Source organism: Sus scrofa, chromosome 14, assembly GCF_000003025.6.
Source record: "Sus scrofa isolate TJ Tabasco breed Duroc chromosome 14, Sscrofa11.1, whole genome shotgun sequence".
Lineage (NCBI taxonomy): Eukaryota > Metazoa > Chordata > Mammalia > Artiodactyla > Suidae > Sus > Sus scrofa.
In genome coordinates, this window is record NC_010456.5 from 27,451,770 (window position 1) to 27,478,799 (window position 27,030).

Genomic DNA, 27,030 nt, shown 5'->3' on the forward strand with positions numbered 1-27,030 from the left:
AACAGTGTTGAAGCTTTACCCAAATGTGGAACGAGTCTCCATCTACCTGAACTGCAGGGTCACCAGCACACTGACCCAAGTTCATGGTCATGATGGAAGTAAGTTATAAGCCTGGTGAGTCTTGGGAGGTGTCTGGGAGGAGAGCGTGCAACAGATGAAGGGCGAACTTCTCAGCAGAGCCCCGTCAATAGTTCATCAAAAAGGGACCATAACAAAGCCTTGTGCTCTGTAACTCTGCATCTATCTCTGTAGGGGGTTCTAGGCCTTTAGGGGCTGATCCATATATAAGCCCAAGATGGCAGCAGCACACAAGTGAATTGCTCTGGGTGCTGCTTGGAGAGGATTGCAGGTGGGCAAAGTCCCTCACAGCATGAGACCTTCCTGCCCACCAGCCAGAAGGAGAAGTCTGAGGGGAAGGGGAGCTGCAGAGGACCTCACACTTCTGGGTGAGGTCTCTCAGTGCCACGTGGGGAATCCGAATCAAAGAGCTCCTCAGGGCAGCAATGGCTTGGGAGCATATCCATGGCTCGCAGATGTTGACTGCAGTTTTGTGAGTTATGCCAAGTGGCTCAAAGATTCTGTGTATTTGGGTTATATCTAAAACAAATGAACATACAGAAATCTGATTCAGGGACCAACAGGCTTTTTAGCTCATGGGTTTCAGCCTGCTGGTGAAGAAGTAAATGACAGGGCACCAATATAGAGGAGCCGTCTTTGGATCATTTATGTAACAAACCTCCTAACCCAAATGTTTGTGTATCTTCATTGTCTCATCTGTTCTGCCTGATATCAAAGTAGCATGGGAAATAAACAGCCAGAAAAAAGAGACAGTAGGGTATAATCTCCTGGTGTGGTGGCCTTTGCAAATTGACTTGGGTTGCCAGCAACTGTGGGAATGGCCTGTGACCTCTTCCCAGCTCTTACAAGTGCTTCCCAGTGCTACCTCCCAGCATGTGTCCAGAATGGCCCTTTACACTGCGATAAAAGGCTTAGTTCCTTACAGGAAGGGAGCCAAAAGTCAACCATAATTCTAATGTTTTCTGCCTTTAAATAAATTTTTCTGGGTGTTCCCATGGTGGCACGGTGGTAACTCATCCAACCAGAAACCATGAGGTTGAGGGTTCGATCCCTGGCCTCACTCAATGGGTTAAGGATCCGGCGTTGCCATGAGCTGTGGTGTAGGTCACAGACTCAGCTCGGATATGATGTCACTGTGGCTGGCGTAGGTCAGCAGCTGTAGCTCCGATTGGACCCCCTAGCCTGGGAACCTCCATATGCTGGGGGTGTGGGCCTAGAAAGCAAAAAAAAAAAAAAAAAAAAAAATCGAGGCCAGAATAGCAGAACGTTCATCAACAATAAAGCAGCTAGATGTTAGATAAAAGGATGTTTACTTCCATGATTAAAACAAAATGCATGAAGACAAGGTCTCCTCCTGCTGAAACAGCCATGTGTTTGTGATGGCTGGAAGCTCTGCAGCAATCTTGAGATCATAAAGGATCAGCCTACTGATGTGGTTGAATGGAAAGCTAAAGAAAGCCTCTGGGTGACACAATTTGCCTCAGAATTAACCAACCATGGAACTAACTCTGGACTTATTATAAGAGATTAAAAAAACAAAAACAAAAACAAAAAACAACCCTACCATTTCAGCCACTGTTAAGTAGGCATTCTATCTTATGTAAGTAATTGAAAGTAAGCTACAGAAGTAAGGGCTCTTTCCCATGTATTTTTTCACTTGAGTTTTGAAACTGTTCAGCCAAAAGAGATTTCCAGAAGTATCACAGTTTAAATGGGGTGGCAGATGCCTAGTCTCTTTCGGTAGCTGTAATGAATGCTGACCAGGATATAGATCTTAAAATATAAGGCATTAGATTGCTTGGCCACTTTGAAATTAAACTTGAAAAGGAAGCAGAAGACAGCTCTGAACAGCTGCTCCAGTCTTCCAAGTATGTAGTGTCTTGGTTTAACACCCCTGGAAAAGGCAAGCTCTAGCCCATGAAGCAACTCCTTATTCATTCATTCATGCAAAATAGTTTAATGATCATCACTTTGTCTCCACCACTGGGAATTTAAAAGTCTTTATGGTCTAGAGAAAGCAGATCACAGATTGTAATAAAATAGATGGAGATGAGCACCAAACCCCAAACTGAACGCCCTGTGAGTGGACAGTGATTTGAAAACAGAGGACGGCCTTGTCCAGAGGGGCCCACTGATCTGACCACTTAAGTAGCCCCTGGGAGATGTGTGTTCAATGAATAGGAAAGACAAGTGGATTCAGAAGATGGTATTTGCAACAAGGACCACAACTTGTTTTGCCTGTTGGATTCACTGATGCAAAGCTCTGTCAATGACCTTTTTTTCTGCTTCCGGGTGAGCCCCATCACCTCCAAGAACGACTTTCAAGACAGAGAAGAAAGGATGCCAACCACAAACGCTAAGCCCACCTGGGTTACTATTCTGAAGTCATGAGATGTTTTCAGCCTCAGTGAAGAGCCAGGATGTACCCAGGAATTCAAGATGCAAGGTGACTCATTTAAACACAAAAGGCCAAGGACTCCATAGCCAGCGCCACTCCAACTTCGCATGTAAAAATGGACATCTTGCTCTCGACTCTCTGAATATTTCTGATTTCTCTACTTCATTTTCCCCCTTACAGCATCATTTATTTTTTTAGTTTTTAAAATTATTTTGTTATAGTTGATTTACAATGTTGCATCAATTTCTGCTGTACAGCAAAGTGACCCAGTCATGCATATAGATACATTCTTTTTCTTATAATATCATCCATCATGTACCATCACAAGTGGTTGGATATATTTCCCTGTGCTGTACAGCAGGACCTCATTGCTTATCTTTCCAAATGCAATAGTTTGCATCTACTTATTTCAGTCCTCAACTCTGTACGGCAAAATCTAGTAATAATAACAAGAAGGATACAGTAAAAAAAAAAAAATATTGCTATCATGAAGTCCTATTGTATAGCCCATGGAACTCTATCCAGTCTCTTGGGATAGACCATGATGGAAGATAATACAAGAGAAAGGGAATGTATATATATGACTGGGTCACTTTGCTATACAGCAGAAATTAGCACAACATTGTAAACCAACTAGACTTTAATAAAAATCTTTTTAAAACATTGTTAGCAAGGAGTTCCTGACATGGCTCAGAGGTAACAAACCCAAATAATATCCATGGAGGATGTAGGTTTGATCCCTGGCCTCGCTCAGTGGGTCAAGGATGCAGCACTGCCGTGAGCTGTGGTGTAGGTTGCAGAGGAAATTTGGATCTGGCGTTGCTGTGGCTGTGGTGTAGGCCAGTAGCTGCCACTCTGATTTGACCCCTAGCCTGGGAATTTCCATACACCACAGGTTCAGCCCTAAAAAGACCAAAATGTGTGTGTGTGTGTGTGTGTGTGTGTGTGTGTGTGTGTGTGTGTGTGTATTGCTATCAAAATCTTTCCTATGACAAATGTGAACCCTTGTAACTCTCACCACCTTAAATCTAACTAGGTCATATGGATACAAAAGGCACAAAGAATAAAAGGCTCACACATCTGCAACGGAGATACTCCGGAGCTGCAGGACTGAGCTGTGCTGATGAGCTAAACAGGGCACATCCCCTATTCCGCTGTGGAGCACCAGGCTGTAAAAGCACAGTGATTCATTATTTTGCTATTGGGTCTCGCAGGCACTTCCTGCCACCTTGAGGGCTTCAGCTGTTCTCAGTGTCTGGGCTACACTTAAGGAAGGTGTCCTCTAACTGCAGTTCGTTTCTATTTCCCAGGACTTCCCACTGGTCTTTGCCGCTGCTTTTCCCAGCCAGGTCTCCATTCCTATGCCTTCAGTATAATCAGAAAATCTACCCAAACAGCTTTGAGTCTTAAATAGACCATGAACTGTGAGGTAAGAATTGGGCCCTGGGGAAAGGCAGTCTTCTGTCCCTTGTTTTCTCTGGAGTTATGCACAAGGTGATCTAGAATGCTTTGTCTTTGAAAACTAAGTATCCTTTTATTTACCAACACTCTGAAGTCCGAGCCCCAGCATTTTGCCACGTGTGTTTTCCATTTAATCTTGTTGGGAACCAGACCCCTCTCTGCTTCAGGAAGGTGGGGAGTTCCCTGGTGGCCTAGTGGTTAAGCATCTGGCACCACTGCAGTAGCCTGGGAATCACTGTTGTGGTGCAGGTTCACCTGCTGGCCTGGGAACATCCAAATGCTGCAGGTGCTGGCCAATAAAAAAATAAATAAATAAAAGTGATGGAGATGAGACAGACATGTCTGACAGGAGTGGATGGGATCTGCGGGGCTGGTTCATACCCTGGAGATGGAGGAAGGGTCCCCTCGAGGTGGAAGGGTCCCTTCAAGGTGGGAAGGTCTGAGAGATTGCAGGGGCCACGCAAGCCCAGGAGATGGCACCACCTAGGGGACTGAATGAGAGGTGGGCTGAGCTGACCACACCATGGGGAGGACACAGCAGATCCACACCATCCTTGGGAGACCTGTCCACAGTCCATCACTCCTCAGTGCAAAGTTTTCAAATCTCATTTTCCAGAGCAAGAGTCCAAGAAACCAGAGGTTGCCACCTTTAAGAAGCAAGAGCCTGGACTGTGTCTCACTTTTTTTTTTTTTTTTTTTTTTTTACATTAAATGGATACATTTATTGAAAAACAAGGATAAAACCACAATTATTTGTAAATAAAGTCCATTCTGGTACAGATACCTAAATGGGCAATGGGAGCTGTATCTTCAAAGCCATTGCCAATCTAGGGTGTGAAGATGGGACCAAGATAAAATACCACAACAGATTCTTACCTAGATTTTCTTCAGTAACTGTTACTCTTCTTGCTCAAAGTTTTGGTTAGTTCACAGAGTTCCAAAATCTGTGTCTCACTTTTACCCCCACTCCTAAAACAATCCTGGCATTGCTCCTAACCAGAATGTCTCCTCAATGACATACTGCAAGGTAGCAAAGCACCCCTCCACCTGCTGTGCCTTAACTAAGAGTAGGTCACCCCCAAAGGGCACACTGAGTTCTCCCAGGATAGGAGCTAATGTAGCAGAGGGTCAGCACCTGCTTGGCTGTGAAGGTACCAGACCCCACTCTGCTTCCCAGAGGCCTGCGGGCTCACCAGAAACGTCCAGTGAAGCTCTAGGTATCCTTGGTCTCAGATACATCCAAAGGAATGACACAAAGCAGGAAACTGGCATGTGAAAGAATAAAAGGGAGCTCTCAGCCTAGAGTGGAGACATTATACCAAACACCGGCCCCCGTTACCCCCGTTAACCTGGAAATCAAACCTTCTTGGGAAAATAATGCCATTCACACACCAACTGCTGGATCCAACTCTCCAGTTATCAACCTGGAAATGATTACTCCAGGATTTTTCCTTTAATTTATTATTTCTCATCTTTGTATCTCTCATTTATATATATATATATATATATATATATATATATATATATTGGGGGGGCACCCCTCGGCATCTGGAGTTTCCAGGCCAGGGATCAGATCTAAGCCACAGTTGCAACTTAGGCCACAGCTGAGGCAACACTGGATCTGCAACCCACTGTGCCAGGCCAGGGATCAAACCTGGGTCCCAGTGCTCACAAAATGCCACCGATCCCATTGCACCACTTCGGGCAGTCCGATTTTATCTGGCCTTGCCATGAGCTGCGGTATGGGTTGAAGAGGCAGCTCAGATCCTGTGTTGCTGCGGCTGTGGTGTAGACTGGCAGCTGTAGCTCTGATGTGACCCCTGGCCTGGAAACGTACATATGCCCTGGGTGCAGCCCTAAAAACCAATAAAATCCCACTCCTGGGCATCTGTCCAAAGAAAACCATGACTCGAAAAGATACGTGTATTCCACTGTTCATTGCAGCACTGTATACGATAGCCAAGACCTTGAAACAACCTAAATGTCCATCTACAAAGGAGTGGATAAAGAAGATGTGTTCCATATACACAATGGAATATTACTCAGCCGTTGAAAGAAAAGAAATAATGACATTTGCAGCAACATGGATGTACCTAGAAATTATCATGCGAAGTGAAGTCAGTTAGATGGTGAAAAACCAACATCAAATGCTATCACTTACATGTGGAATCTAAAAAAAGGATGCAATGAACTTCTTTGCAGAATAGTGACTCACAGACTTTGGAAAACTTATGGTTTCCAAATGAGACAGGTTTGGGGGTGGGGGGGTGTACTGGGGGTTTGGGATGGAAATGCTATAAAATTTGGTTGTGATGATCGTTTTACAACTATAAATGTAATAAAATCCACTGCGTAATAAAGAAAGGAAAAAAGCAAATAAAAATAAAAATAAATAAAATGAAACAAGATAAAAAAAATAAAGTAGGAAAGAGATTTGTCAAGGTCGAAACACCTCAAAGACTCTAAGAAATAAACCTTCAGCGGCAGAATTTAAAGTCTTCTGAAGAGCACTGGGAGAGAGACTTCTGGGCCATAGGATTCTCCTGGCAACTCTTAAAGGTGCTTCAGGCCATAAATCAATGCTCTTGTGTGGGAGCTGGCAAGTCCAAACACCCACTGATTTAATTAAACTTTTCCAAGGGATGTTTCGTCTTCCTAAGGTACTTTCCAAATTCTGCTGGAAACTTTTCCCTGTAGGTCTTTAAACAGACTCTTACATCATCCCCTCTGGTCCTGGTGTAGGATGTGTCTTGATAAATCACCAGCCCTTCTACCTCCTCCAACCTCTCTTTCTCATCACCATCATGTTCTAGAAACCAAAGTTCATGAGCCATGAACAGAAGTGTCACATTGGACCTTTCTTTTCAGCCATGCAGTCTTGCCGCCTAAAGGGCAATTTAGAATGTTCCAGAGCCTGTGTTTAAATGGGCTGAATCCCTCCCAATGGCACCACTTTTGTCATCAAAGCAGCCATTGGTTGAATTATCATCCTCCTCGATGTACAGAGGTCTCTGGACATGACCTAAATGCACCAGTTTCCTTTTGATTATCCTTGAACAATCAACTCCCTCCGAAAGCCCTCTTCTGTGTTTCCATAGGGTTCTGATCTCCCTCTTTGCTGTCACTGTGTGATTAAGAACAAGCTGTTAAACACTTCATCATCTACTTGGTTATTTAATTATTGGTGTCCCTCTGGAGTTCGCATTGTGGCACAATGGAAATGAATCGGACTAGGAACCATGAGGTTGCGGGTTCCATCCCCGGCCTCACTCAGTGGGTTCAGGATCTGGCATTGCCGTGAACTGTGGTGTAGGTCACAGACGCGGGTCGGATCTTGCGCTGCTGTGGCTGCGATGTAGGCTGGCAGCTGTAGCTCCAATTTTACTCCTAGCCTGGAACCTCCATATGGTGCAGGTGCAGCCCTAAAAAGAAAAAAAAAAAACTCATTAATATTGGCATCCCTCAAAAATCTCTGATTTCTAGAACATCAAGGACAATGTTTGTCTCCATCATCACCCTATCTCCAGCCTTCAGCTTTGGTGCCCATCACGTGCGGTATTCCTGGTCACGGCTGGCTTAACTCCTCAGAGTGAGCCCGAGAGGCCCACTGCTTCTGGATAATTGAGCGTTTTGCCAGATGCTGATGTGAAGTAGCTCTGACCAATGAGATAAAATCAGGCACTTGCTGGAGGCTTCTGGGACAGCTTACTTTTCCAGGTAAATGAGACAAACATCAGGGTTTGGCTCTTTCCATGCTACTTCCTGCCTTGAATATGGCTGTGATGCCTGGGACTCCAGCAGCCATTCAATGATCATAAGGGTAAGTCAGAGCCCAGCACATAGACCACAGGTCTAATATTTCTGAAACACTGACACTAGCAGCTGCCTAGATCCGGATGCCTTGCTAAGCAAGCAAAAGAGAGCACGATCTTAAGTAGGTTAGGCTATTTGAGTTTTCTCTTACTTGCAGTGAAAGCATTTCTGATAGGCATGAGCAGTGTATGTTGGGTTAAGATAATCACAAAATTCTGAGATTTTTTTTTTTTTATCCACTGAAATTAAAAAGATCAGATATCTCTTCTCTCCAGGAGCACCGAAACAAATTCTAAGGCAATTCACAATCTGGTGACTTGAAGAAGGAGGAGGAAGGAGAGATGAAAACACATGATGACAACAGAAGGCGCTTTGAGTTATACGCTGCCCTCGCTAAAAGTGCGCCTATCACATTCTGTTCCTCCACCACCGTTACTATGAATAGTTCGGCTACGGCAAGGAAAACCTATTAATGATGTAGTATGGAGCACGATCAATACTTCAAAAGAGGAGGCAGCCCCTGGCTGCTCTTTCCTCTCCTGACATTAATTACCGAACTAAATTTTGTAACTCATTAATTACATAACAAAATGACATGCAACACACTTGAATCCCGATCTTTTGGGTCAGCCCATTTACCAAGAAAGCAAAGAATAAGGATTCTTTACTCTGTGACTAGCTATAATTAACTCCAAAAATATCTGCCCTTCAGTCACAGACAGCACTTTTCAGTCTTTGGAGGAATCACTGATAAAACACACATTGGCGCTGCCTTCTAAGAGCTATTAATAAGACAAGGCTTAGATCTTTCCTCGCCACTGAAAGTTCATTCCCTACCTCCCAGACTCTGAGTAACTGCAGTATTTTTAACCAAGCTCAACCACTGCGATCAGAGATTCGCGATCGGAGATGGAGTTTCTTAAAGCAATCAAGAATGAGCCGAGGTTTTCATATGCACATTTATCTGCCAGCTGTCTCATTTTGGGGGGATCTTAGCTCAACTATTACAGTGCATTGCGTTCTAATTGAAATTGCCGAAATAGCCATTAGATGAGAAATTTACATACAAAGAGCATACACTTGGTGCTGAGGACCTTGATAAATCTTATGGTCAGCAAATATATCCAGTATCATTTTTCATCAAACCACAAATGTTCTCCTCTTTCCCCCTCATTCCGGCACACGATGATCACTGGCCAGGAGCACAAACGGGTACAAGTTGATCAATTAACACTTCAAAAGACTTGCCAACAGCATTATGTCTAGGCCAGAAAAAGGGGGGCGGGGAGGGAATCTGTAGAAGCTGCATTACCAAGTCTGGGATGAATAGCCCAGAAAACTTCCTTTGTGATATCGACTTAAAAAAAAATGCACAGCCTAAAAGTTGAGAGTGAAGTTTTATTGGGTGGACAAAACTGAAGACTTAAGCCTGGGAGGCAGCATCTCAGGTAACCCTGAGAAAACTGCTCTGAAGAGGTGAGGGGGGAGCTGGGATACGTGGAAGTTTTGAAACCAAGGGCAGGTGGTCAGAACAAAAGAGTTCTGTTAGTAACAGAAACCCAGATAGCTCACGTAAAGGAATGTAGCGCTGTTCTGAGGACTGGAAGATGCAAGGTCTGGGCTCAGTGAAATCATTCCCTCTGGGGCCAGGGGTGTGTGTGTGTGTAGTTTTTTTGTTGGTTTTTTTTTGTGTGTTTTTTTTTTCCCCCACAGACATTCTGATGGCTGGTGGATGGCACGTATTCTTTGTTTCTGTTGACTGGAAAAAATATGCACAACTTAAAAGTTGAGAGTTAAGCTTTATTTGGTGCAAAATGAGTAACTATAGCCCGGGAGGCAGCATTTCAGAGAGCTCTGTGATACCGCTCCAAAGAGGTAGGGGGGACATGTCAGTATATGTGTGAGTTTGGTGAAGGGGAAGGTCCATGCAACCAGCACACATTTTACAGAAGGTCGCTGCTGGTCTCGTGAAGGTCACTCTTAGTCGTGAGGAGCAGATGTCACCTCTGCAGAAGCGGAGGGAGTTTAGTGCTTTTCTAGAAACGAGGAGATGCAAGAATTGGGCTCATCAAATCTTCTGAAAATCTCTAACTGTCTGAAGACTTGTTCTGCCAGATTCCCCAGAGCACAGAGCGCCTCACTCCTGGTCTCCACCCTGAGCCCTTTCAGGGGGTGTTGAGGGTGGGCAGCTGCAGTGAATCACGAAGGCAAGTGTCTAACTCTGGTTGACATTTCCTTCCTGAGTTCCTTCAAGTCTCACCGGTCACCCTAGGAAGGGACTGCAATCGCTGATGACATGTGACATCTTCTGTTTACTGACACGGCAGGCAACATTTTATTTCTCAGTGAGATCATCTTCCTTCTCTCTCCCAGTTTTCAGGATAAACTCTGGCAATCTGGGCTGGGACTCAGAGAATTGACAAACTCCAGGCACTGCCAAGTTGCCAGCACCTTTGAGACCCGCTGCCTTGTGTTTCCAGAGAGAAATAAACATCCTACATGAAGATGAGCTGGCCTGAGGGGTGAACCATACAAATCCTAAAGAGAATTCTGGAGACTTGCCTGGTGCCTTAGTGGAATTCAAGTTTGGAAAGTTATTGCAGAGGTTTTGGAGAAATTTTTTAAAAATATCTTAACTCAATAAAAAATAGCAATAAACCTTTAAGTGTTAATAGAAATAATCTTTTAATTAAAAATGACTACTTTTCAGGGATTCCCTTGTGGCAGAGTGGGTTAAAGATCTGGCCTTGCCACTGTAGCAGCTCGGGTCACTGTTTTGGCTCAGGTTTGATCTCTGGCCAAGGAACTTCTACATGCCCCAGCAAGGCCAAAAAAAAGATTACGTTTCAAAACCAAAAAAAAAAAATGTGATCAGAGTGACACAGTTTTGCATTTTTGAAAATATCTCACACCCCGCTTAAGAGAGGACAGTTGGAATGTCATATCAGTTTCTGCATTCAGTTACAGCATCATATATCACGTAGCTTCTGGAAAAGTCCACTGTATACACATGAAAAGCCAAAAGTGAAAAATAAAATAACAATTTGGGAGTTCCCGTCGTGGCGCAGTGGTTAACGAATCCGACTAGGAACCATGAGGTTGCGGGTTCGGTCCCTGCCCTTGCTCAGTGGGTTAACGATCCGGCGTTGCCGTGAGCTGTGGTGTGGGTTGCAGACTCGGCTCGGATCCCGAGTTGCTGTGGCTCTGGCGTAGGCCGGTGGCTACAGCTCCGATTCAACCCCTAGCCTGGGAACCTCCATATGCCGCGGGAGCGGCCCAAGAAATAGCAACAACAACAACAACAACAAAAAGACAAAAAGACAAAAGACAAAAAATAAAATAAAATAAAATAACAATTTGATGCTGCTGATGATACTGATAAAAGAGTCTTGGGGACTCCAGGAGCCCCTGGAGCCCACACTGAGAACTGCTGCTTTATTTCTTTATTTTTATGGACGTACAATTGCTGTACAATATTATATAGGTCAGAGGAGTACAATATAGGGATTCATAATTTTTAAAGTTTATACTTTATTTATAGTTAGTATAAAATATTGGCTATTTGGGAGTTCCCATTGTGGCTCAGCAGGTTAAGAACCTGACATGGTGTCTGTGAGGATGTGGGTTCCATCCCTGGCCTTGCCACAAGCTGTGGTGTAGGCTGCAGGTGCGGCTTGGATCTGGTGTTGCTCTGACTGTGGCATAGGCTGGCAGCTGCAGCTGCAATTCAACCCCTAACCTGGGAACTTCCATATGCCAAAAGTGTGGTCATAAAAAGGAAAAAAAACAAAAAGCAAAAAAAAAAAAAAACCTCAAAGAGCCTCTGGCCTGGATAAAAATTACTAGAACCCTGGCACCCTTCCATCCCACTGCAATTGTTACAGAGTTCTTGAGCCCCTCCCCCAGTCCCGCCTGCCCCCTACTAGGAAAGGCATGTGGCCCACTCCTCACCCCACCCATATAGGAGCCTTAAAAGTCTCCCAACCAACCAGCAAGTGTATCATGAGACCTTCCCTCTCTCCTTTGTCCCTGGGCTATAAAAACAGACAGGACCATGCACTCCTGGAGGTTGGCTCTCCCTGATTATCAGAATGTTGTCCTGCTGCACTACCAGCATCTCTTGTCTCAATAAACTTATCATTCTTTTCACCTGGCCCTGAGTCTGGAAATTCATTCATTTATTTTTTTTTTATTTTTTTATTTTTTAGGGCCGCACTCGCAGCATATGGAGGTTCCCAGGCTAGGGGTGGAACTGGAGCTGCACCTGCCCGCCTACACCACAGCCACCGCAAAGCCAGATCCAAGCTGAATCTTCAACCTACACCATAGCTCACGGCAACGCCAGATCCTCAATCCACTGAGCCGGGCCAGGGATTGGACCTGCATCCTCATGGATACTAATCAGATTCGTTACCACTGACCACAACAAGAACACCCAGGAAATTCTTTTCCAACCTGTGCATGGACCAGAACAAGAACAACAAAATGGCTTGAGATAGGAACCGGCTTGGTGATTCAGGGAACCCACAGAAGGTCCCCGTGGCTGGAACACGGGAGCAAAGGGGTGGTAGGTTCAGAGAAAGTAGGGAAAGTTCACAATGTTTGGAGAAGCATTTGAGTTTGTGAGCACTGGGTTAGAATTTTCCTCATATTCTGCCACGACTCACCTACCTGCAGCCAAATCTTTCTCCAGTGGGCAGAGGAAACATTGGCCTCTCCATTAGACACTGAAGCAAAATTTCCAATATTCAAAATAGGAAGTCAAATAAAGTATAAAGGGAACAAAGAAGAGAGTGTGAATAATTATTTGCGAAGAGCTTTGCAGCTTTAGACTATGCGGCTCAAAAACCACGCCAATTTGCATAATTAAAATATCTAATTTCATAATTATGGATTATAAATTATAATAGTATGTAATCCATTCTCTTCTTGCTTTTGCTAATTAAGTGGTCTTTAAAGTCATTATCTAAGTGACAACAATAGTCAACCTAAAACGCAAGGGAAGTAGAGGGGTTTAATGAAATTAATGGAGATAAAGGTATATTCCATTTACAGAAGAAATTCAATTGTCACCAAATAATACCCCTCTAAAAAGGATAAAAAAAAATCACAAAATAGGCCGTGTATGCCTGATTAGCGCTGTCTCTTGAAATTTTTTTAGATTGTTTACTGCACAAATCTTCGCTAAGCAACCATGAGAAGATAAAAAGTGGGAGAAACAAATAGAATCAGCCAAGTACATGTGAACTAAATGCTTAGTAGTAACAGATCTACTAAGCAGACAACAGGCTTTTGTTGTTCGTATTGTTCTGTTTTTAAGTTTAAAAACTCTCAAATGAGCCAAAAAAGGGCTTCCTGGAAATCCACAAGGAACCCTGAGAAGTGCTTTTAAGGATTTAAGGAAACAGCCCTGTCTTTACCTCCAAGACTCTGGAATTCAGAGCCTCACTTCTGCTTTTGCACAGAGGCAGGTTTCTTCCAGCAACTGTGAAACAAAAAACTAAATCCAAACTAGACCCTGGGTTTCTCTCTACTTCTCAGGAGCAGGGAACACCTGGTCCTTTTCTGTGCTCTGAGCCTCCTTCATACCACCCTCACCCGGATCTCTTGGGAAACATTCCTGCTTCAGGGCCATGACAGCTGGTCAGTCTCTCCCTGGAGCTCTCCATGCCTGCCTGTTGCCTTCCTGCTGCTCAGCTCTCTGCCGCAGCTCTTTTTTTTTTTTTTTTTTTTTTTTTTTTTTTTTTGGTTTTGCTTTTTAGGGCCACACCCGCCGCATATGGAAGTTCCCAGGCTAGGGATCAAATCAGAGCTACAGCTGCCAACCTACGCCATAGCCACGGCAACGCCAGATCTGAGCCACGTCTGCAACCTACACCACAGCTCACAGCAATGCTGGATCCTTAACCCACTGAGCGAGGCCAGGGATCAAACTCACACTCTCATGGATATGAGTCGGATCCGTTTCCACAGAGCCACAACAGGAACTCCTCTGCTGCATCTCTTAACAAAGCTTTCCTCCCTAGATGAGGTTTTCTGTCAAGTCCTCCTCCCCACCTGAGGCCTGCTAACAATGGCATCACTTACTACTAAGATTTAGTCTTCAAACCACTTTCTCCCATTTGAAAGCAGCCTGTGGATTTCTGTACAGTTGTGCTTAAAGTTGACTTTCCCTTGAACTACAGGGTAAACACCTTGCGAGGTAGACCTGGTCGGCCTTGATCATGGCTACATCCACATGGCCTGGCACTGAGCCTTAAACAGAGGAAGCCCTGGAGACTCCCACACGGCAGAAGAAGAAACCAAGGCTGAGGAGTTAGGTGGCTTGTTCAGAGTTGGAGACCCCAGGTGGTCCTCAGCAGCAGGCTGCACACCTAAGTGGGAAGGTACACACAGAGCATTTAGGTCACCGGCCTCGCCCGGGCCAGGCTGGGCTCTTTCCATCACTTAAGGGATGGGGCATAGAAATACCCCAGCTCTGTTAGCAGCAGGTTCCCAGTACACATGCACAAGGTCAGGAGCTCAGAAGGTCCCATCAGAGGGCAGACACCGTGACCTCAGAAATTTCCACCCCAATCCTGGCCAACTTTAGCACTTCGACTAGACTAGCTTTGGTGGTACCCAACGTCCTCACATGGATGCCCATGAGCTAGACACTGAAACCTGTGAAGATGTTACATCTTTTTTTTTTTTTTTTGCTATTTCTTGGGCTGCTCACGCGGCACATGGAGGTTCCCAGGCTAGGGGTCCAATCAGAGCTGTAGCCACCAGCCTACACCAGAGCCACAGTAACGTGGGATCCGAGCCATGTCTGCAGCCTACACCACAGCTCACGGCAACGCCAGATCGTTAACCCACTAAGCAAGGGCAGGGACCGAACCCGCAACCTCATGGTTCCTAGTCGGATTCGTTAACCACTGTGCCACGACGGGAACTCCGATGTTACATCCTTTGGCAAAAAGCTCTTTGTTAATGGATTTAAGGTGAGGTACCTTAACCTAGGGAGATTATTCTGGATTAAACCCCTGTACTCCATATCATCATGTGAACCTTTGAAAGTGGAAGAGGAAGGCCAAGGAGTCAGACGGAGATGCAACAGCTATAGAGGCAGAAGAGATTGGAAGCATGGAGGGGCCACCACACAATGACTGGCCTTTAAGACGGAGGAAGGGGACTCTGAGCCAAGGCATGTGGGCGTCCTCCAGAAGCTGGGGACAGTGGACAGTTAGCCATCACCTCGAGAAACAACCTGACTGGGGCAAAAAATTTATTCTCCCCTAAAGCCTCCAGAAAGAATGCAGTGCTGCTGGAGTTCCCTGGTGGCCTGGAGTGTTAAGGAGGCGGTGTTATCACTGCCATGGCTCGGGCCACTACTGTGGCCCGGGTTCAATACTGAGTCCAGGAACTTCCTCATACTGCTGATGAGACCCAAAAAAAATTTTTTTTTTAATTAGAAGAGGAGTTCCCATCTTGGCTCAGCTGTAACAGACCCAACAAGCATCCATGAGGACACAGGTTAAATCCCTGGCCTCGATCAGTGGGTTAAGGATCCAGCATTGCCGAGAGCTGTGGTGTAGGTCGCAGACATGCCTCGGATCTGGAGTTGCTATGGCTGTAGCATAGGCTGGCAGCTGCAGCTCCAATTCCGCCCCTAGCCTTGGAACTTCCATGTGTTGCTGGTATGGCCCTAAAAGACAAAAATAAATAAATATATAAAAAATAAATAAAAGAATGCAGCACTGCCAACACCTGGTTGAGACTCACAGTGGACTTCTGACCTACTGAATGAACTGTGAGGCAGGAAATTTGTGTTGTTTCAAGGCATAAAGTCTATGGTCATTTGTTATGGCAGGGACAAAGGACTAAGACAGATTTAGAGGGAATATCATGTTTTGCCTAGATGATAGGGCTTGTCCATATTTGGGGAGACTCGTAAATCGATAAGGGTACACTTGTAAAGAGAAAGGCAGGGGTTGCAACAGATGGCCTCAAGGAGGAGCTGCAACCTGCTTGGTAGGCCAGGAACATTAAAAATAGACAGTGTAGGAGTTCCCATCGTGGCTCAGTGGTTTACGAATCTGACTAGGAACCATGAGGTTGTGGGTTCGATTCCCTGGCCTTGCTCAGTGGGTTACAGATCCAGTGTTACCATGAGCTGTGTGTAGGTCGAAGATGTGGCTTGGATCTGGCATTGCTGTGGCTCTGGAGTAGGCCAGCAGCCACAGCTCCGATTCGACCCCTAGCCTGGGAACCTCCATATGCCGCAAGAACAGCCCTAGAAAAGGCAAAAAGACCACCACCACCAACAACAAAATAGACAGTGTAGGAGTTCCCACTGTGGTGCAGTGGGTTAACAATCCAACTGCGGAGTTCCAACCCCCAGCTCCCACCCAGCACAGTGGGTTAAAGTATCCAGTGCTGCCGAAACTGTGGCTTGGATTCAATCCCTGGTTGCGGAACTTCCATATACCAGGGGTGTGTCCATTAAAAAAAAAAAAAATAGCGCATTAGCTTCCCTGCTTCCCTGTCATGAATGCATTGCAGCAGATGGGCCGTCCTGCCCTTGGACATGTCCCAGGCACAGGCATAGGTATGATTAACTAGAACATCAGAAGAAATCACCTAGGTGAAGGGAGCCTTCTACGTCTCACGTGAGCCCAGCCCTCCTGACCTGCTCTTTCTGGAAATCACAAGCCAGGAGCCCAACAAACACAAGCAGAGCCATGAGTTCTGGTTCAGAATGTGTTTCCCTAATAACTGGGGCAAAAGGGAAGGCTGGGGTGAACTTCAGGGAATGAGAAAGAGCTTGGAGGCCACTTCTGTGGCTTCTCATCACTACCATCTAGGTATCCTCCCCCTGCTGATGGAAAAGTCCTCTAATTTCTCTCTGAGAAGCCACCCTGACTTGACTCAGGCCACTGGTTTGACTGGAGCCCACCTGTTCTAGGTGTGGACACGTGACCAGGATTACCAATCAGAGTATCCCTTCCTCTGGGTTTACAGTCATTGGTTCAGCCAGAAAATTCTGATGCCCTCTGTGGAAGCTCATTAGTACTGCTTCATTTCATTCTATAATTCTTAAAATGGAATGTGAAATTCTGCCAGAATATTTATTTCTGGACTCATTTACTCAAAAGTTACATTTTTTCTTTTTAGGGCCACTCCTGCAGCATATGGAAGTTTCCAGGCTAAGGGGTCAAATGAGAGCTACAGCTGCAGGTCAACACCACAGCCACAACAACGCCAGATGCGAGCCACATCTGTGAGCTACACCATGGCTCACAGCAACACCAGATTCTTAACCCACAGAGTGAGGCCAGGGATCGAACCTGCGTCCTCATGGATCCCAGTCAGATTTGTTTCTGCTACGCCACAACGGGAACTCCCAGTTTTCTGTGTATGGTGGTGGATGTCAAGTTTCCTTTTTAGATGAACTTATATGCTTCTTAGGTTTTTTTTTGTTTTGTTTTGTTTTTTTAAGTGAGTTGACCTAAAGACAAATTGTAATTGAATGGTTATGTACAGGGTGCATATCACGGTTAAGCTCATAAAGATGGCCCACCGTTAATACGGCATAAAAACGAAATCAACAAAATGGTGGATGGTTGGCATTAGAGAAACACAAAACAAACCACATCAGTGTATCTGAAACAATAAATCACCTCTAATGACAGGCAAGTGGAGGAAACCTTTTCCAGAATTAGACAAATGCCTCTAGGGGTCCTAACTTTCCATGCTCACTATACTTTTATTTGCTCTGTCACCCTTCTTATAGTGTCAACAATCCCACGTGCTTTATTTCTGGTCAACGTCCTAGACTACTTCTAAACTCACTCTTCACGCAACAAATATGCATTGACCACAGAGAGGCCATGTGGCCAGCCCCAGGCTGCACAGGTTGTTCGGGGGTAACTGGCATTGGCATCCACGTAGCCTGAATTTGGTCCTCCTTCTTTGCCTCCTTACGGACACTGCTGAAGGTTTCTCGAGGCACAATCAGATTAGGTACCGATATTTTTTTTTCTTTCTACAGCCACACCTGCAGAATATGGAAGTTCCTGGGCCACGGGTTGAATTGGAGCTGCAGTTGCCAGCCCACACCACAGTCACAGCAACACCAAATCCGAGCCACATCTGCGACCTACACCGCAGCTTGTGGCAATGCCGGATCCTTCACCCATTGAGCGAGGCCAGGGATGGAACCACATCCTCACCGACACTATGTCGGTTTCCTGACCCACTGAGGCACAAGGGGAACTCCTGACACCAGTGTTTAACTTGAAACCAATGACATGTTTTTGAACAAGAAATTGAATTCCCCCTGAAACTAGCACTTCTCTAAACCAAACCGAAATAGCAATGTAACCACCGTGTGAGCAGAAAATTCACAAGATACAAAAATGGCTCTCAAACATACGAAAAAGTGTTCAGGCTCACTCTAACTACATGAAAATCAAAACAAGGCTGATACCATTTCTCACCCAAAAGACTGGCAAAAATTAAAAAGCATGCCAACACATCCTGCTGGCGAGGCTGCAGGGAAACGGGTATTCCTAGGTGGCTGGTGAGAGTCCCGCCTGGCACAGCTCTTCTGCGGAGAAACTTGACAACCCTTCAGAAAACTTCATAGGCACTTATGTTTTGACCCAGAAGTCCCACTTCTAGGAAGACACTCTGAAGATATTCCTCTAAATATGTAAAAATGCATGTGTATGTGTTCGCTCCTTAGAGCACTATTTGTAGCTGCAAAATATCGGAAATAAAAAAATATCCTTGGGGAGTTCCCGTCGTGGCACAGTGGTTAACGAATCCGACTAGGAACCATGAGGTTGCGGGTTCGGTCCCTGCCCTTGCTCAGTGGGTTAAGGATCCAGCGTTGCCATGAGCTGTGGTGTAGGTTGCAGACGCGGCTCGGATCCCATGTTGCTGTGGCTCTGACGTAGGCCGGTGGCTACAGCTCTGATTCAACCCCTAGCCTGGGAACCTCCATATGCCGCGGGAGCAGCCCAAGAAATAGCAACAACAACAACAACAAAAAGACAAAAAGAGAAAAAAAAAAAATATCCTTGGAAGTTTCCGTTGTGTTCTCATTCTCAGCAGTAAACGAGCTCGACTAGGAACCATGAGGATGCCGGTTCGATCCCAGGCCTCACTCAGTGAGGTTACATATCTGGTGTTGCCATGAGCTGTGGTGTAGGTCACAGATGTGGCTTAGATCCTGCGTTGCTGTGGCTGTGGTGTAGGCTCTGATTCAACCCCTAGCCTGGGAACCTCCATATGCCATGGGCACAACCCTAAAAAGACAAAAAATAAATAAATAAACAAAAGGGAGTGGGGGAAAGAATGAGAGACTGAAATGGATGACTTTCCACCTACACTGTCACGGGTACAAAAGAGGATTTATAACTCACTCTCCTTCCTGTCAGAAGGAAGGTCTAAGAAAATGCACGTGTATCTGCTAATTGGTGCAAAATAATTATAGGAAGGAGAAACCAGAAACTAAAAAGATTGGGGATGGCATGGAAAGATGTGCAAATAAAGAGATGGGAAAGGGGGTGGATAGGGATGGAAAAGGGAGGCACACCTCCCTGAGCAGACAATTTATATAACTTTGACTCAGAACCACAGCAGAGTTTCAGATATCCTAATAGGAAACACAAGATTTTTTGAAAATCGGGATGTGGGAGAAGAAACCACAATGGTATAAATAAACATTAAAGGTAATAGTGAATCGAACGATATTACAAATGAATAACAGAGCCATCCTAAAGGAAACAAGGAAGAAAAGATCTAGCCTGAGTAACTTTAGAAACTGTCTTCTGACTGGACAGTGTAAGGCTTGAAGACAACTGGCAATTCTGAAACCACTTACACTAGGATTGAAGAAATGCTTAAACATTGACGAGATCATGAGAACCAAGTTTCTCACCGTCAGAAAAAGAAGTTAAAAATAAGGGAAAACATATAAATCATGTTTGAGAGGGAGAGATGGTAAAATAGATATAGATAGATAGGTAGATGATGGATGGATGGATGGATGGGTGGGTGGATGATGGATGAATGCATGGGTGGATAATGGATGGATGATGGATGGATAGATACGGATGGATGTGTTATACATGGATACAAGGGTTAGTGTGCATATGTGTACATTTCCTAGCTCTCTGCACTAAGTCGGCTGAAGCACAATGATACCTCAGAAGCAACCAGCACATCTAGAGCTGAGACCTTGAGATGGAAATGTAGGGCTAGGCAACATGTCTTAAAACCCCCGGTGCAGCACCAGAATATTCTCTATTTGAAGTGAGTGGACACACAGCCAGCCAGACTTGAGAGTGAAACATTCAGACTGAATCTTCTGAGTAAACCTTTATATTCTCCTTGCATTTCAAACACAGAAAAGGCAATTATAGGAAAGGCAAATCTTAAGCTTCCTTTCATTATAGACACAGTTTAGTACATCTTCCAAATACCAACTCATCAAGAAATCTCAGGCTGTGTCCTTTGTCTTGATTCATGTGACACATTCCTCTGGGAATTCCAGGAGGTTTACTCTTGAGTCCCAGCATACCTCAAGCAAAATGTAAGACAAATTCTGTCTGAAAGCTTATATGGAAAGTCATAAACATCAGCGGCCAAGGCCTCAATTTTGTCCCTGAACCAGCTGACCACAAAATGCTATATCAGAATCCAGAGACATGTTATGAAGCTGCAGGGACGTGTATTGATAGATGCTCTGTGCCCAGACAAGCCAGCCTCCCTCTGTTTAATCTCAAAATTCAACCTAGGAACATCAATCTTTTTCCCTTCAGTGGGTGTTACAACCGACGACCATGTACCGAATGAGAAACGAAGCTGTATTCAGTCTAGTGTTTCCCGAAATTGCTTTCAGCGCTCCATGGCAGCAGGGGGATCCTTTGAGAAGAGTGCAAGAGCTTTGTGAGGCCCAGTTGAAACAATGGTCTCGTCACTACTCTCACTCGGAGCCCCAGAGAGAACTCAGGGCAGTTTTGGAAAGACAGCCAGAGCCCGTGATTTGCACCAGGCAGAGAGGAGCTTGGGGGTGAAGATCTCCTGTCCTGCCAAGATACCCAGGCAATGGGGGAGGCCCAGAGAGAGCTTCAAGGACCACACTTATGACCTTCCAAAATTCAACAGTTCACCACCAGCCCTGATTCTCAGTGGCCAATAATCTCCTCTCCAGCTGTTTATATCTGTCATTTCAAGAACTGTTATAGGAGTTATAACTCATAGGGTTAAGAACCTAACTAGTATCCATGAGGATGAGGGTTCGATCCCTGGCCTCACTCAGTAGGTTAAGGATCCGGCGCTGCTGTGAGCTGTGGCATAGGTTGCAGATGTGGCCCAGATCTGGTTTTACCCTGGCTGTGCGGTAGGCCTCAACTGCAGCTCCAATTTAACCCCTGACCCGGGAACTTCCATATGCCACAGGTGCAGCCATATGAAAAAAAAGAAAAGAAAACATAAGCTCTATACGGTCATGTCACTGTATTTATATTGGTCCCCTTTCTGGCCCAGTCCCTTCCTTTAGATTTAAAATGTATTTGTGTGCACGAACATGATTTGTCCTTCGGTATTATGCCAAAGGCTTCCTGACATCAGAAAGTTTTTTTTGTTTTGTTTTGTTTTTTCTCTTCTAGAATATACGTCTCCCAAGCACCATACAAAATCTCATGCCTCCAACTGCTGGCCGACCTCAGGATGAACAAATCAGTGATGAACAGGTGGCAGTCACGTGGGTACTGTCCAATATTCTTGTTCGGCTTGGACAGATGCCCTGATGAAAACACTGTGTCCAACCACAACTTGCTGAGCGGAGAAATTTCCTGGGCCCCACCGCGGCCAAGGGTGCCAACCTCTGCAGGTGGACCAAGGAGTCGATGGCACCACCCATCCTAACATCACTGATGACGCAGTGACCACACGGTTGTATTTGGGAAAGAGCCTTCAAGACTCCCTTCTGATAGGCCCACGGACATCTTAAAGCAACCTCTGTGAAGAGACTGAACCTTCTGGATGGGAGCTAGGCTCCTCTTTTGAACAGGAGTTCCCATCGCAGGACACATTCTGACATCCCTGAAAAGCAGAGCCAATTTTCCCACGATGCTTGGTCTCCCTAACCCATTTCCACCATGTAAAGTAGAATCCTGTACTTTGGATCAGCTCAGGCAAATCATATACCTCATATGGGCTTCTGATGGCCAGTGAAAATTAGCCTTATATGTTTGCTTTAAGTTTTAAAACAGACATTCATCTCAGAAATACAACTTTCCTCCAAAGGACAAATGGAAGCCCCTAAGTATGGCTAACATTGAATATGGGCAGTCCATTAGTTTTGAGTATAAACAATGACTCACCTCTGGATTGTGAATTTGAATGCCTCACAAAACATTGGTTTCTTCCAGGAGGGCGACCTCTGCTCTGAGGATGTGACATGTCACAGGAAGAGAGTTCACAGTAAGAGCAATCTGTCTATGATGTCAGTGGCCTTCTTGGTCTTCTATGGCTAAGTGAGAGGATGAAGGAAAGAAAAAGTAAGATGTCTAGTTAGATCAAAAAGCAGTTTACAAATGATGTAAAGGAGTTCCCACTGTGGCACAAGGGGATCGGCAGCATCTCTGCAGCACCAAGATGTAGATCCAATCCTGGTCTGACACAATGGGTTAAAGGATCTGGCATTGCTGCCTCTTAAGTGTAGGTCACAACTGTAGCTCAGATCTTATCCCTGGCCCAGGAAATCCACAGGCCACAGGGCGGCCAGAATGAGGTAGAGAAATCAGAGCTGCATTTCCTTAGCAATGTCATATATATGTGAAAGAAGTTTGTTCTGTAATTTGTCAGCAAATGACTCTCCATGGAACAAGAGTCATGTAGCGACATCCTTGGAGAGAGCCTGCCGCCTGTGAGTGTAAGGTGGAATTTGCACAAGTGATAACTTGCATGTGGCTAAAATGTATTCCAAAGGTCTTTTACATCTTTCTCCCTCTGTGCAGAGTTCACTTTCTGTGAGGACCCTGGACCCACACATCACTTCCTTTTAACTCTCGTGCCCCTTCTCTATCCTCCGGTCAATCTGCCACAGAGTTCAGGTCTCTGCCCATTTAGACTCTGCTGGGATCCACTAAAGACTGAGGAGCACAAGAGTTTGGCCAAAGTCAGCCTATTTTGATCACAGGAATTAACTTGGGAGCCCCAGATGTCCCATAGGGAAGGGAAACTCGCTCTAAGGAAGAAACTTGATGCTAACACAAGAAGCTGAGAGACCAAGACTGGAGCAGCTTTCTGAGCCATCCAGATGAGCCCACACCAGAAGGGAGACAAACCCACCCCCTGCACCTGCAGCCTGCTCCCAGGCCCTGGGGTGAAGAGCAGGCCTCCCCAGGGTAAGTGTATCCTCCCCCCTGCCATCTAAGACCCGGGATCCAGGCTTCCAGGAGCCCCGCCCCGGAATCAAATATTGCATCTCATAGGCCAGATCGATATCATGTGACCATCCCTTTCTGCAAGGGTGTCTGGGAAAGGTGGTGTTTTTAATCTAAGCTGGGCATTCTGGGCTGCAAACACAATGAGAGTTCTCAAAGTGAAGAAGAGAGGAAAATGGTTACAGGTAAAGTAATAGTTGGGCACACTAATAAACAGCCCTACAAGGAGGTAATTGCCCAAAGAAATAAAAAACAAAAACCTTTAGAGTTTTAAATGACTGTGTACCCACCCCCGAGAGCAAGGCTAGAAATAGAGAGAAATGGATAAGGACAACTTTGCTTTTCATTGTATGCTTTTCTGGATAATAGATGTTTGATTCTAAATAAACCACACGGAGTCCCATGAGCTGAGGTTGTTTAGCAATACTTCCATTCAACATGCGTTTCCTCACCCCTACTCCATTGTGATAATTACACTTGGCATATTTGTTCCAGTTATGCAGCTATTTCCTCTGATATAGACTCCTGGTTGAATTAAAATAGAATCTCTCAATGTATTTTTCTCTATGCAGTCTCCTTATTCTTGAATAAGAATATCTATCTGCACTGGAAGCAGGGGGTGGGACGGTGTAGAAAAGTGATGAAGAAAGAACTTTCTTAAAACGAGGACCGTTTTATGCGTTGTGTTGGCCCAGTTGTGGAGTGATTCTTGCAAAGAGCAGATAGCAGAAGATTTATGTTTCACCTGACCTTGGCACCTTTGTTTCTGTAATGGAAGCACTTGCTTAACGGATAAATTACAGGGACAGTACATGCTCCAGTTTGTTTAAACAGCTTGTTAAAATCCATTCTTCTCATATGACATGGAGCTCAATTTCTAAAGTCTGTAAGTATGGAACCAAAATTACTCCTGAAAACCACCTTAAATTGCCCATAAAGAGGAGAACAATTCTACCTCCTAACAAGTCCAGAATAGCCAGCTTTTTCTCCAGTGTTGTGTCAGACTATTGTTTCTTTGACCCATCTCTAGATGGAGTGAGATAAGGCACACTGAAAAAAATAAAAATAGGAGTTCGCTGGTAGTCAACGATTAAGGATCCAGCATTGCCACTGCTGTGGCTCAGGTCACTCCTGTGGCAAGTGTTTGATCTCCTGGCCCAGGAACTTCCATGTGCTGTGGGCACGGCCAATAAATAAATAAATAGTTCCTGTTATGGCTCAGTGGTAACAAACCCGACTAGCATCCAAGAGGACTCAGGTTCCATCCCTGGCCTCACTCACTGGGTTAAGGATCCAGCGTTGTCATGAGCCTTGGTATAAGTCACAGATACGGCGGGGATCTGGCATTGCTGTGGCTATGGCCTAGACCAGCAGCTACAGCTCTGACTGGACCCCTAGCCTGGGAACTACCATACACTGTGGCCCTAAAAAGCAAATAAATAAATTGATAAAATTTAAAAAACAAACCTACACATACACAGGCACACAAAGTGTACATACACACACAGAAACGGAAACTTGTCTCAAGACAAGTTCAAATTTCAAATTTCAATATTGATAGGAGAATTTCAAATTTCAAGGAAGGTGGATTTCTTTGGCATTCCAGATTGGGCATAATGACTTCTGAAAAGCAAATGCAACTTTTAACATCATTTGGCAGTGTGCCTCTGTCTTCACTACAGCGCAGGCAGCAAGAAAACACATTTTCCGCATTTTCTCCTCATGCAGCCGCACCCCAGGGCACTGGTGGAAGCTGTGCACTGCAGCTGCGGTCCCTGCGGAGTCCCTGGCCTGTCCCCAGGGCCACAGGAGCCTGTGCTGGGGGAGAAAAGGTGTTTGATGCCAGCTGCTCACGGTTCCTGCAGACCAATCTTCCCGCCCCACCCGCGGAGGCCGCGCAGTGACCCCGGGCCCCAAGTGTACAGAATGAAAATAACAGGTCACTATACCAGCTGGTCTGCCATGAACGCTCCAGGCGCTGGGCTGTGCAGTGTTTCCATTAAATCCCCTCCACTCCATTCCCCTTGTGGAGAGGGGACTGGGATGAAAGGCTTCAGGTATGAGACACCCCAGAAGTCCAGTTCTCTTCTAGAGACTCTACCCCTCGTCCTAGACACAGTGTCTCTGAGCCTGAAAAGCCTGCAACTCCCAAAGCACATCGGACCTAATCTGGGGTGTCAAGGGAGTCCCAGATTTCTGCCAAGCTGTAGCTGCTTTGTGAGCGCGCCGTCCCCGGAGATCTAAGATCAGCTCTAGGACCTGGGGTTGGGCAGAAGGGATGCAAAAAGCCAGGCTATGCGCCTGAGCTCCCTAGTTTACAAGCTGAGGGTACACATGGGGGATAGAATGCAATCCTATGCTTTGCAGAAAGAGGGCTCACATAACCTGCTCCCTCTTCCTGGCTCTTAAGTGCCACAAAGTGTCCGCTGTGGGATGGGGAAACCGGCCTGGGGTACAGTAAGCGCTCTCTTTCAGCCAAGCCCCCCTCTTCACTTCAGGGAAACAGAACATGGCCTGATTTCAGATGTTTCAAATGGTTTCAGGTAGAGTTTCTGAGGATGCCGGAAGGGACAAATTGACCAGTTCCCTACATGGTTGCCCCAGGGTCTGCCCAGCCAGGGAAGGGGTTCCCGGCAGAGGCGCTGCTGGTGGCGGAGGCGTCCTCGCCAGATTTCCCCAACAAACCCCAAGTTCAAACTACCCACGCCCCTCGGCCCGCACAACAGACGCCGACGCCTGACTTACCTCGGCTCAGCAGCGCACAGCCCCGGGGCCCTGTGTTTGGAGGGCATCCTGCAGCGGTTGGGTTCACGCCATCCGCCCGCGGCCCCCGCCGCTGCCCCAGACCCTGGAATGACCCGGGCGCCGAACTGGGCGGGTCCAGCTGCGTCTCAAAAGGTCGCGCCGGTCTCCGCATGGTGGTCGTCGCCCCGGCGGCTCCACTGCTGCCAGCTGCCCGAGCTTTGGATACTCACAACTTTTGTCCTGCCTCTGCGGCTCCGGGTGCTCATGGACCCCTAGCTCCGTCAAGACTGAGGCCCCGCCCCACCGACCTAGGCCACGCCCCTCCCCTAACCAGGCCCCGCCCACTTGGGCCCCGCCCTGGCCGTGACCCGGCCCCGCCCCGAGGTGCTGGTTGAGAAAGGGCGCTCAACACAAGAGCGCATCCCTGGAGGCCGCTGGAAACTTAGGGAGAGAAAGAAAACAGGAGCGAGGAGCAGTTTCTGTAAGAGGCCCTGAGAAATTCGCTTCTCTCACGCTAAACCCTATGTTATTCACCTTCTTGCCTTACCTCTCTGCATCGTAGCCCTGGTGAGTTCTGATCCAGTTCACCAGTCACTTCTGGAGACGTGGGTGAGGATGGTGGACACTCTGCCTTTGAGATGTTTGGAATTAGAGTGGGGTAAAGATATAAATGTGTGTGTGTTAAAGCTGTTTCCTTAGTAGTTGAGGTTGGAGAAAAAGTCATTGTACGTGACAGCCTGGAGAGCAGCTCACAAAACTCTTCCACCCAAAAAGGTTAACTTACTGTTTCATAAAAATACTGATTCTGATAGTTCCAGGTGCAAGCAGAGGATTCAGTTTTAAACGAATTGTATTAATTCCCCAGTTCTCCACTTCATGTGACACTGTAGACAAGACCCAGAGGAGAAGACGCTCGGGCGGAGCTGGGCTGCCTCCCATAGCAGCAGGGACTATTGTTTTTTGCAGCCCAAAGGGCTGGAGAAATCTTTTTTCTTTTCCATTATGGTTTATTATAAGATACTGGATATAGTTCTCTGTGCTGTACAGTATATGACCTTGTTTTTATTCCATCCTCTGTGAAATGGTTTATGT

General features: G+C 45.9%; 1 long non-coding RNA gene across 1 annotated transcript in view; it reads right to left on the bottom strand.

The window, feature by feature from the left end:
- The window catches only part of LOC106505915, a 65,539-nt gene extending 39,330 nt beyond the window's left edge, over positions 1-26,209 (bottom strand). Inside the window, exons 1-2 of the long non-coding RNA XR_001300802.2 lie at positions 25,939-26,209; positions 22,129-22,277 (exon numbers count right to left, since the gene is read on the bottom strand). This is a non-coding gene — a long non-coding RNA (uncharacterized LOC106505915). The remainder of the gene's footprint in view (positions 1-22,128; positions 22,278-25,938) is intronic.